Source organism: Rutilus rutilus, assembly GCF_951802725.1.
Source record: "Rutilus rutilus genome assembly, chromosome: 17".
Lineage (NCBI taxonomy): Eukaryota > Metazoa > Chordata > Actinopteri > Cypriniformes > Leuciscidae > Rutilus > Rutilus rutilus.
Window position 1 is genome coordinate 18,915,912 of NC_140230.1, and position 12,950 is coordinate 18,928,861.

The window sequence follows — 12,950 nt, forward strand, 5'->3', positions numbered from 1 at the left end:
GCTGTTTTTCATTAAAGAAGTGGTTTTATCTCGCAATTACTGGTTACTATATATTTATATTATATTCATAGTTTTGTTAATATTATAATATAGGGGTTGGTGAATATTGTGTTGGACAGTGGGGAGTCTCTAATTTTGAACATTAGAAAATTCATGCCAAAGCACAAGACAGGATGAATAAATACTGAAAACCCTATAAGAAAAGACCATTTACCATAGCACTTTTAATATATATTCTCCTTTAAATATTTTAACACAAAAAAGACATTTAAGTATCAGCAGCACTATTAGCAGTTAGAACTGTACAGATATTAAAGAGAAGGACGGACTCCACTAAAGTGCCAAAAAAGACAGATAACCTGTTTGTTTTTATGTAACACTGTCTGATCTAGAGGTTCTGTGATTTCCAGGATGTGCATATGATGTGATAAACAGGGTGTGACAATGATTTTTCACCCTATAGCAGGGATGAGCAGTGTTTGCAAGCTGATTTGAAGAAAGGGTGGAAGGTTTGGATAGCTAAAGACTTAAAGAGATCATAAGCAGTCTGGACAAGACAGTGCGCGCGGCAAAAATGATGTCATTGCGGTGTGGGCGGTCGTGCGCGTTTGCAATGCAAGACACCATTTCGCTTGGCGGTGTGCATGGCTTTTTTTGTTACAGCGTGCGTGGCTCCGCATCCGAAGATGCAGGACTTAGAACCGAATCTGGCCGAGCATGTACGTCTCACCGCACCGGCACCCAGTTTGTGCGTCTTAAATTAGTTGCTTACATTTACAAAATAGGCCTATAGCAGACATAAGCCATTTTAATAAAAACAAAGGTCCATGTTGAAAACAAAGGTCCATGTCCAAAGGCTGAGCAGCAGGTGCATAGCATCTTCAGTTTTTCGCTGATGAGCCGAGCAGGTGACCTTGGGTGACCCGGCCACACAGCGGGATACAGGAGTTGTGGCGACGGGACGTACATCTCCGTTCCCTCCTGCAGGGAACGAGGGTTGCCATATGTAACCGAGACGTTCCCTATCAGTCGGTCACTCTCTGCGTACTTCGTGACCGACTGTAAAATGCGTGTAAATATAAGTTATGTTTGAATGATTCACATTTCAGCGCTGAAGAGACATTTTAAAACAACACACTAACTAGCTCGACAGCTTGCTGAGCTTTGATTTCAAACATTACTTCAGGTAATTCTAACTGAAAATACTGGCAAGGAATATAACAAAGTTTTAATTACCGTGTAATTTGTAAGTGCAGATGCAGGTCAATGCAGATGCAAGACTTTGGATGGTGAATGGCGATGTAAAGCAGATGCCCTTCGAACGTGTGTCCTCTTCGGACACCAAATGAAAAAATACTGCATTGTACTGTAATTTAACACAGCCCACAATGCATTGCAAACAGTAAAAAAAAATATTACTTAAATACAGTAGAGTACTGTTAAAAATTGGCTGTAAATTAACAGCAACTTCTTAAAGTGCAAAATATTGCCCAGAATGCAATGTTTTCCATAGTACATACTGTTTTAATGGAAAACAGTATTTTACTGTCAGATTTTGGCCTTTTTTAACAGCAATTTTTTACAGTATTTTATTTGATAAAATGATACCTGTATGGAAAAATCATTTTCAGTGTAGTACTAAATCAATTAGAAAAATTTGCCAGAGGCATCACTGACTCAGTAAAAAAATGATAAAAAAAACATTAAAAACTGCATTTCATTTCACAGCGTTATATTGTCATCTGATTTGCGTGCAGGATCTTCTGTTTGTTAACACCAACTGTTGTAAGATAATGTTCAAAAATGTATTTTGTCAACAACAACAAAAATCATGCACATTTTCAGATGTATGCATATACCGCATTTATATGTGTGGCCATGTTATGAAGTGAGATGATAAATACTATGAAACTCTGCAATGCAAAAATGGCAATGCAAGCAACATACATGTGATGTGTTGTACAAAATTATGCCAGTCATTCAAACTTTCTCAGTTTGTGTAAACCTACTTAGGGTTCAGAGTATTTCTTTTTTCTTGCATTAATAATAAATATTTTTTTAATAAATAAAGAAATACGGGATAATCAGGATACTCTGAAATTTCTAAAACACAGGACAGAACAACCAGGCTAACAGCGACGGTGACAGACAGCACTAAATTTAGACTTAAATACACAGGAAAACAAGAGGAACTAATGAGATTAATTAACAAGACACACCTGAACTAAGGACTAACACAATAACTGATTAACAGGTAGAAGATTAGCTTAGAAATAAACTGAGATTGACATAGAAAACTCACAAGGCAGGAACTGAACAGAAAAAAACAGGACAAAAACAAAACAAAAAAAAACAACTCTAAACATGAATAAACTCAAATCCTGACGCCCGCGTTAGGTTATACCCCGCTCACCCCTACGTTGAACTACAGAATACAACGGGACATCCAACCCTGCAAGAGAAAAACTTTTATTAAAAACACTCCATCATTTGATGACACTGAGTGTAAGGACCTGAAATTTCTGAATAATATGTGGAATACCTACAGTTCAATTCAACTACAAGATAAAAATAAGTACTTTACTATCTGATCAACGTCTGTCATCATAAAGCATAAAGGTTAGAGTAATGTAATCTTTTCAACTCTACCATGATTGCATGATATGGGCTGTTTTTCATACCTCATTGCAATACACTCAGAACACTTAACATTATCTACATAATCAAATCATATATACTGTTAGATCAGGTTACTTTCACTTTCTGACAAACTGACAAAATGAAAGCACATCTTACAACCGCATAAAGAATATCAAATAAATTTTAGTGATTTGAAAGAAAACATGAAAATGAACAAATGTGACTGGACTATGATGTGGACTTACTTTGGCTGTTGATATTGCGCCTTAGTTTTTTTTAAATAAAGGTTAACACAGATGATCAGTGATAAATGAGGACACACAGAGACACTATTGTGGTCATCACTACTGCTATCAGATTAGCTGTTACTGCTGCAGGACTGTCAGATTGGGTTGGAGCATCTGTGATCGCTAGAGAAAAGATAAACTTGGATGAACATCAGTCAGTTTGATTGGGTTATTTTTTTTTTTTATCACACACATAGGCATTTGTCTTGCCTGTGGCTATATTGTGGAAAGTTAACTGGTTATATAATTGCATAACCCACAGACAGTCATATAGGGTAAACAATAATAATGATTTATAAAAAAAAAAAAAAAAATATGGAGATACAAGATTTCCACCCGACATAGCATAGTTTAACTTAAAATCTTAAATGTGAATATTTGTTTGAGAGTCTGCATTGAGACTTTAGGGTTAGAAATATTGCATTGAAAACACGCCTTTCATCACCAGCTTCACCTCATAGCAGGTTTTTTCACTCACTCTGCACCGATACCATGATCCATCAGTGTTTACTGCATCCCTTATAAGCAGAGATCCATTCCCTAGTATTCTCGCTCTGTCATACAGAGGTTTCGGGTCTATCTCTGTGCTGTTTGAGGGCTTGTGTGGAGGGCGATATTGGGCTATTTCTGTTGATTGGTGACCATGAAAGATTTTCCAAGTTACTTGATCAGTTCTGTATTGTAGAGGATGTTCAGAGCATGGCAGCAACACTGAAGAGTCTGGAGTCGCATGGACAGAATCCAAAGTTTTACACTCTGAAACCAGATAAACATATTTATCACAACAGGTTTCCTGGCAGTTAATTGCTTGTTTCAGAAATTAGCATTCTCACCTTTGACCCTCAGATTAAAACGAGTTGCATTAAGGCAGTCCCAATCTTTGTAGACTTCACATTCATAACGACCTTGATCAGATAAACTGATGTCTTTCAGGTAAAGTGTAACACTTCCAGCATCATTTCTCACAGACCATCTCTGATGCTCTAATGCTGGAGAGTTGTCTGAATACTTTAGGATGGGTTGAACCGGGTCGGTTCTGCGTAGTTCCACTGTCAGAGACTCCAGCGGGTGGGTTGTGGTTAGGCAAGAAATAGACATATTGTCACCCTGAACATAGTTTATGTTTAACCGATGGACCTGCTCGCAGGGTCTCTGTGTCACCACTAAAAGGAAATAAAGAGCAAAACAAGGAATTTGATTTAATGGCACTTACCTTTGCATTCTAATAAAGCTGCTATTAGAACAAATAGAATTTGGAAATATGACGGTTGAAAACTCCCCATCATATACAGATGCTCACTGCAGGACAGCTCAACTCTATATGAGCAAAGGCCACATCACTTCACTTTAGCAGAGTTGGTTTCAGTTACTCTGAATTTAATGCGGAAGTAAACAAGATCTAATAATGTGCTCATTTAGAGGCCTTTACATCTTTTTAAATCTTTTAGTTGCAGCTCTAGAAAGCTGTTATTAGACATAAAGCTGCTATTAGAAGATAAAGTTGGAAACATGAAGAGTGAAAATATCGCATCGCATTGAAACTTTAAAGAATATGAGCACAAACCACAAGAATTTTTATCTTCACACAGTTGTTTTCAAGATTCCAAAGTAGGAAATGTGATTGTGCAAAAATGTCAGAGACATTTGCGCACTTTTCAAATCACAATCAATTTGCTACAAAATTGTTATTTTCAAACAATATAATAGTGTAAATAATTAATTCAACAATTAAATATATAAATTTCAGTACAGAATATTTAAAATGTTTATGAGTTCTGTTGCTGTTAAGTTCATATTTGTGTGTTCAGTCCAGTAGCAGCATTACCACCTGTATAAGGACAGATATTTTGAAGATACAGAATCCGATTGTCACAGTGTGGTGTAGGCAGAATCCGGCGCCATCACTTGGATTTGTTCCACTGCTGGGAAATAACTTAATAGGCTACTCTGTTATTTTTAGTCATACAGATAATATGACATCATCCGAAACAGTAAAATGTATTATTTTTAGCGCGTCTCTGTCTCTTTAGATCTTTCTGGCGCTCACCAAAAATGAACCAAAATACAGAGAATAGCCTTCTTGGCACACCTACTTTTTAAAGTCAACATTTAGATTATTTAATGTTAAATGCATTATATATGCCCGAGACACTTTGGAATAAATCACAGCGTGTTTCATGATAAAACGTGAGAAATTAACAAATAAGTTGGGGCTAAAGTGGTTCCATAAAAGGTAATTGAAGTTCATATTGAACGAGCGTTGCTGCGCGCATGCGCGCCATATAGGAGCGCAATAATTCTGACTAAAATATACATTTTGCTTGGAAAATTAATATGCGATATTTTATAACACCAGAAATATCTTCTAATTATAATAATTTATCTTTAGGATGTTGGATAAGTTGCAGTGAACTTCTAGCTCATTACACTCATATATTTTATACTTCTAATAAAAAAATTGAACAGAAGTAGCCTAATTCAGGGAAGATTTGTTTTAAGAAACTAAATATATAAAGATACAAAATATAGTTTTGGGTATAGGACCTATGCTACTTAATAAAGATGATGTATACTTATTTAGAATGCTGAGAATTACAGCTTTTAATGCAATCATTTTTTGGAGAAAGCAAGAATAGATTTAGTTTCTAAAGTACATTATGGAGAGGATAACATGAAATTAAGAGCAAATGTATACATTTTGAAAAGATATGTGCTCTCTAACTCTAAAATCAAAGAATATTCCATGAAATAAAGGAATATATATTAGCCTACATTAACTACATTTTCATATAATCCTCCCTCCCTTTTATTTCTAGTTATTTGTTATTTTATTTATTGACTTATTTAATATTGAATATTTGATATTTAAATAATATTACTTTATAATATATAATATATAATAATATATCATTATAAGAGTTTCATATAAATATGTGAATGTTAAATTTAATATTTATTTATTGTTTTTTGTCTTTTTCCCCTTAAATCATATGTAAAAGTGTCTAACTATGTACTCTTTGGTTATTGTTCTAATCGTGTTTTTTAGGCTATGTGTTGGTGGGCATTATCACAAAAGAAAAAAAAAAGTAGAAGGAAAAAGAAGGAAAATTTATTGGGGGGAAATATGATGTCTTTAAAGGAACTGCCCATTTGTATAATTGTGTTAAATGTGTTTGAATTGAAAGACATAATAAAGTACATAATATATATATATATTATATATATATATATATATATATGCTAAAATATTTGTTAGTTGGACATTAGATGTGCCTTATTTAGAATTTTAAACCTATGTATTTTTATGATAGCAATAACTGTAAAGGGACTATTGTAATGGGGTAAATCAAATGTAGGCTAATATACTGTCAATCACTAAGCTCAGATTCATCTTACCAGTTAAAATGTAGTCTATGATTTTGTAATTATTTATTTTTAATTTTGTGATTTTAACTTCTGCTTTAAAAAGCTTTTATTTTTATTTTTTATTGTGTTCTAATGTTCTTCTAATCATAAACATGTACTACAGCTGCCAAACAAACCAGAGAGAAATGTATTCATAAATCTTTAAAACAATCTAATTAAATCTTGGGCACAAATCATTCAGCCAGTAAAAAAAGAAAACCTGTAGTATATCTATCTATCTATCTGTAAACAATCAGTGAAAAAGGCTCACTCTATGAACACAATACGTTAAAAAAGTGGCACAATGAGATGACATTAATCTATCTAGGTCTATATTGTCTAATTTATCATTGTAGCCTTAAAGTTGATTTTCTGTATACTGTGTATTTATTTTTGGACTAATAGTGGTTAATAAAGTCCAATAATGGTATGAGAGAGTGTCAGTAGTAATATCATTGTGTTCTTGTCGGTCAGTGTTAGAGGATCTGTGTAACAGCTGAGGCTTAGCCTGACAGTTAGCCTGCCCTGGACCAGGCTAGTTTCCCAGCATAAGTTGCCAGGGTAACTGAGTTTGAACTATTTTAAGTTTGCTTTATGAAACAGAATCCACCGACAATAAGTCTGACTAACCGAAATAAGCCTGGCTTATACTCTAATCTTGGTTTATGGAACAGCCCCCTGAGAAACACTTCAGGAACCATTCTGAGATTTTACATTTAACTTATTGTATTTTTGCAATCCCCTTTCATACGTGGTTTGGACATCTGTATGTTAGGTGCTACTTCTTCAACTCTCTGAAAATGTAAGGTGTTTTTATATTTATTTTTTTGTTTATCTAAAACTAAAATAATTGGTTCAGTAGATTTTTAGTAAGATATTTATTATATATATATATATATATATATATTATAATCTTTTCATTTATATTCTTTTAAAGAACAGAATGTTTTTTTCAACTTTAGTTAGTGTGAAATATACATCATTATTAGAAAACCTCTTGTTCTGTTTACTTTGTTTTCATTGGACTTGTCTGCCTGTCTTCATGTCACGTGTCATCATCATTATCAGTTCTTCTGTATCACTTGGGTTTAGTTAATCATCATCATCATCATCATCTACATCACCTGTGTTCTGTTAATCGGTGTTCATCTGTGTTTGATGTCTGATCTTTTAATTAATAGTGATGTTATCCACACAATAACAAATATATGACAGCAGTTGCATAAAAGAAAACACAGTACAGTTGATTAAGAAAGGCTCTGCTGTAAGTGTATTATGAAGAGCTGGAGTCTAAGCAGATAATTAAATATAATCCCTTTCTTGATACTAAACCTTTTCTCTACTAAAACAGGAAAGCAAGTATGACACATATTTTCTGCATGCATGTTTAGGACTATTAACTGCATGCTCCTTTGTGTTGCCATTGGTATATTACAGTAAAGGTATTTAAATTAATATATTATTATTTATATAATAAAAATGTATTATATTATTAATATATTACAAGTATCTAACTTAAAATGCTAACAAAAAACATTAAATCAAAATGTGAACTGAATTTTTTTTCCTTTAAAAAAAATATTGTCTTTCTTGAAGAACATACAGTTTCCTTTATAATCTTTTTTGCAGAGATCACCATAAATTCACCCAAAAATCTATATGGTTTAATGTGAACAATTATTATACAGCACATGTTTGGTATCATTTGAAATGTCTCAGTGCAACTGATAAAATAGTCTCATTCCCACAGAAATAAACCAAAAGGTAATAAATGTTTTTAGAGTTTACAGATATTTTGCTTACTGTGGAGGGTGTGCCCTTTCTCAGGGTCTTTCTTGCAAATTACCTGCTGCCCCCAGTAAGCTGTAAACTACCCAGGTCTACGATCTTGATTAATGCAAATTTCAATTGCTAGTTCATGCCTCCATTTGGAAGATGTTTTGTCTTGGTCTGGGTATTTAAAGAAATGTTGCAAAAGGCTGTATTGGCAAACAATTTCCCAATACTGAATAAGAGACAAACAGGTATCAATTGTCTTTAACAATTATTTATTCCCTTGCAAGGAAAGGTCAGCAGTCATACAGTCATTACAAAGTGCCTGCAGAGTGTGACAACGAGTGTGGGGCATCCTTCATTCTTTATAGTCCTGGCTCCCCAATCAATGATTCTCGAGGCTAAATGAAGATATGTCTCAGCCATAACTAACACATTGTTTAGATTTGTCTATCATATTGTACCCTTGAATAGAGACCATCTGTCTCGGTCATACACTTAGTCACACAATAACTTTTGTCAGGTCATCTACAAGGACATACACATACATATATTCATAAGGGTATATATCGACACTACATTCATCTGATTATCATCATATTTCTACGATTCTATGAATATAAGAAAATGCAAACATATAGAATATATACAATTTCTTCCGCAAGGCTCAGCACCATTCTGTATTGTTACATTTGAATTTATTCTGATTTACAGTCTGAAATTATGAATTCTGGTAGATTACGTTAAATCTAAGGTAGGGCCATGAGTCCATTAGTCCATGAGGGCTCATTCCACTCTCACACACCTTTGCGAGATTCTGCAATTTCCGTGTGGAACCGGTTTCTTCCCATGTGTTGGGTACAAACAAGTAATGTGCGGGAAGGCTGGCTTAGTGTCTCGCTTTCAGCACCATGAGTAGGGGATACGAGCACCTACTTTACTCTTCAGGTGAGTTCCACACTTGGCGAGCCCTGGATCGAGTTCCTCCAGCATCCTTCGGCAGTGAGATGCGGCAGAGGCGTCTGACGCCAGGCCCAGTACTCGAGTTGCATACCCCATTGGTCAGCCCTTGTACTGGGCTAGATGCCCATATGCTGCGATTCCCTCTTGGTAATCCAATATCTGTATTCTTCTCTGTCGGACTAGGTACACTTCCTCAGCATTAACAACACTGATGTTGTAGTGTATGCCGTTAGGGACCAAGGGAGGTGATCCAGGATAATCCCAAGAATGTCTTTTGTTAATCCAAATAACAAGAATTGGGGTACTATTTACAAGTATGTGAATATGGTTATATAAAAAAAAAAAAAAAAGGGGGGTAAAAATATTTACACAAATATTTACAAATGTGTAATGTCCTTATTTAAAGAAAACTGAAAGGTGGATTTGTAAAAGAAGCGTGTTATGATATTCGTTGATATGAGCACTTATCACCAAACATACACAACAGTGTCTTCATTACCCCGTCAACACCCATGCAGTCTTACCAAAACAACATAACAAATGATAAAGACAATTAAACTTCTTGAAATATAAACTGTATTAATGTCTGGGTGTGGAAATAATTGTAAAACACTGTAACAATTGTATATTGCGCCAACAGGCGTCTGACACACAGACTAGGTGATGATATCACATCTGCATCTCATTGTCACAACTGGTCATGGCTGAAATAAAAATGGGAATAGAGAACCGAAGCACTCTTCCTGTGAAACGACATGTAAAGTGAACAGCATGATCATCTTCATGGTAAGCCTTGTCCCTTCCATCCCATTGGTATGGAGGACTTTTATTCTGTGGGCTTTTGTGGAGCGCAGAGGTAGGTAATGGCTGCATGAGGGCAGTTGACAAAAGGGCACGCTACAGCTTACCCAGCCCGATCTCACGGGAAAACGTACAAATTCTACGAGGTGGCTTATTCGTATGAATTCATACGACCTGACTCGTACGAATTAGTACGATTTTTGCAAAGTCTTACATATTTTACGAATTGGCCAATTCGTATGAATTCATACGAATGACCTACCCCTGACCCCGCCCCTAAACCTACCCATCACGTGGGTTTAGACAAATCGTACAAATTCGTACGAGTGAGGTCGTACGAATTAGTATGAATTAGCCAACTTTTTATCATTCGTACGAATTCGTACGAATTGGTCGTGAGATAGCGTTGGCTTACCAGCACCTGCGTCTCCAACACTCTTAACAGCGCACCCCATTGGGACCCCAATACGAAAGTATCGACCTAACGTCGATCGTGACTGACTGAATGAGAACATCCCTAAAAGAGGGAATGGAGACGTTACATTGCTCCTGCCACAACCCTGAACCACTGCTGAATGGCCGGGATCCCTGTCTCGGATCCTCAGCATAAACCGTAACGAGTGAGTTGTCGGTCAATTTATAAACCGGTATGAACCGGTCATGAATGTGACTGACTAAATGGTAACACATTACTTCTGTTATGTAGAATTGTTGTCTACACAATATCTACTGTATTATTTACTTAGATGTTCTAAGTAAAGCATACACTTTAAGAGCATGGCTTAGTTCAGTGTTATATTATTTGAGTAAAATGTACTTGGAACTGTAAGTAGAGTCCACTGAAGGCAAGCTAGATGAAACCAAGTGCAGTTTATTGATGTGAAAACAGATACAAACGTAGACGTGGAAAACTAAACTAAAACATGACTCGACTTGATAAGTAACCATGAACATAAACTTCAGCATAAACATGAGTATTCACATGAACTTGAGCTAGACATGGACTCACCAAACAGCGGTTTACAGGGAACAAAGCTAGACCAGGAACAATGGAAACATGAGGGTTATTTATACACAAAGACAAATGACTAACAAGGAACACTTGTGAATAATCAAACAATGAACCAATCACAAAACAGAACAGAGAAACACATTACGCAAAACTGGCCAGGCCTGTAAAAAGGGAGAGGATCAGGATAATGGCCTGGACTCTGGAGTGGTGGCGGACCCGGGCCCTGGAGAAGTGGGTGAAACCATGGAGAGTGGAGCACTGGCAGACCTGCATCATGGAGTCATGGTAGACCTGGACCATGGAGCAGTGGCAGGCCTGGGGCCTCATTTATAACCGTTGCGTACGCACAAAACAGGCCCTGAAAGAGGCGTACGCCACTTCCGACGCATAAGTTGTGATTTATAAAAACAAACTTGACGGGAAAATTTGCGCACCTGCACGCAAACTCTGACCCATGCGTACGAACGTTTTGGAGATGGAGCAGTTTGGCGACACCGATGGTAAGCTGGAGTTAAATGTCTTTTTGGTCACTTTTAGACAGAAAATCTAAAGACATATACAGAAAGATAATACAAAATATAATTTCACTCACCAAGCTTATCACTTGAAGCAAATATCCATCTCTTCTTAAATGTCCGCGCCAGCGAGCGCGTTGGGCCATTTAGTGAAACTGACGCAAATAACAGTTTAAATAAATAAAATAATGATTTAAACTATGTTTTACTTCTGATATAAACATTTAGATTAAATATGCCATTCAAATTAATGGAGTTAAACACTTAAACATGAAATCATTACTGAGAAGTTACATTTTTTTTATAGCCTATTCAGTCAATAGAAATATTTGTTGTGGATGCGATGTTTTTGAACACTTTTCCTGTGTCGTGCTGTGTTTTAATGTGTTAACCACAGAGATAATAGCTTATCATGATAATACCAGATTGTCTGAGAAAATAGTTTCGTGCAAATAATGCCCAAGGCCTATCTGTTTCCATTAAAAATATAAATCAATTAAAAATACAATTCGGCCAGTGGAAAAGATTGAGAAAAACTTTTTCTGAAATGTATTTTACACTATTTGATTTATGTATTCAAAAACAAGGCAAGGATAGGCAACTACGTGATTTTTATTAATGTAATGTGTCTTGTACCGTTAAACGTTATTACGTGGATGAATAATCATATGCAAATGATATGCAGATGAGGATCTGCATAGTAAAACTAGGCGTTGTAAACTCCATATATGGTTATTTCGGGGTGGAGACGCATGTGCGCACAATCTTCCGCTGACTGGGATTTATAAAGTGAATTCTGCGCAGGTTCTGGCGTACGAACGGTTTTATAAGTCTGAATATTTTTTTGCGTATGCCATTTTTGGCTTTCGGGCGCACGTACACTTTTAGTAAGGTTCCTACGCACAGTTTTATAAATGAGACCCCTGGTCTTCGGAGCAGTGTAGGGCCAAGCTCCGCATCCGCTGGACTTGGCTTGGCGGCCACGACGGCTGGAGGCTCGGGCATGGCGGTCATGACATGAAGGGGCTCTGGCGTGGCGGCCATGATGTGACAAGTCTCAGGCTTGGTGCTCATTGGTTTTAAAAAATGTTGGCTGAGCAGCCCTGATGGCCCTGACATGATGAGGCTATGGCATGGCGGCCATGACATAAGAAGGCTCAGGCTGATGACCATGACGTGAACAGGCTCTGGTGTGGCAGGCATGACATAAAGAGTCTCTGGTTTGGCAGGCATGAGGTAAAGAGGCTCTGGCGTGGCAGGTACTGTGGGATTGCAGGGCCCCTCATCCAAAATTCCCACAGTAAATGAAGAACCACTCAACTAGAGTGCAAAGTCAATATACTGGGCCAGAGTCCAGTGAGGGGTTTGAATGGGGCATTAGATAAGCCAGGTGCTCCTCTAATCCGGTTCCTCATTAAAACCACATGACACAATCCACAAAACTCCTCCACATAGTTTTCCAGGGGACGATTCCCCTGGCGTAAACGCAGGAGACAAACTGCTGGGTTCATAGTAGACTGTCTAGCTTTCTGTAAGTAGAGTCCACTGAAGGTC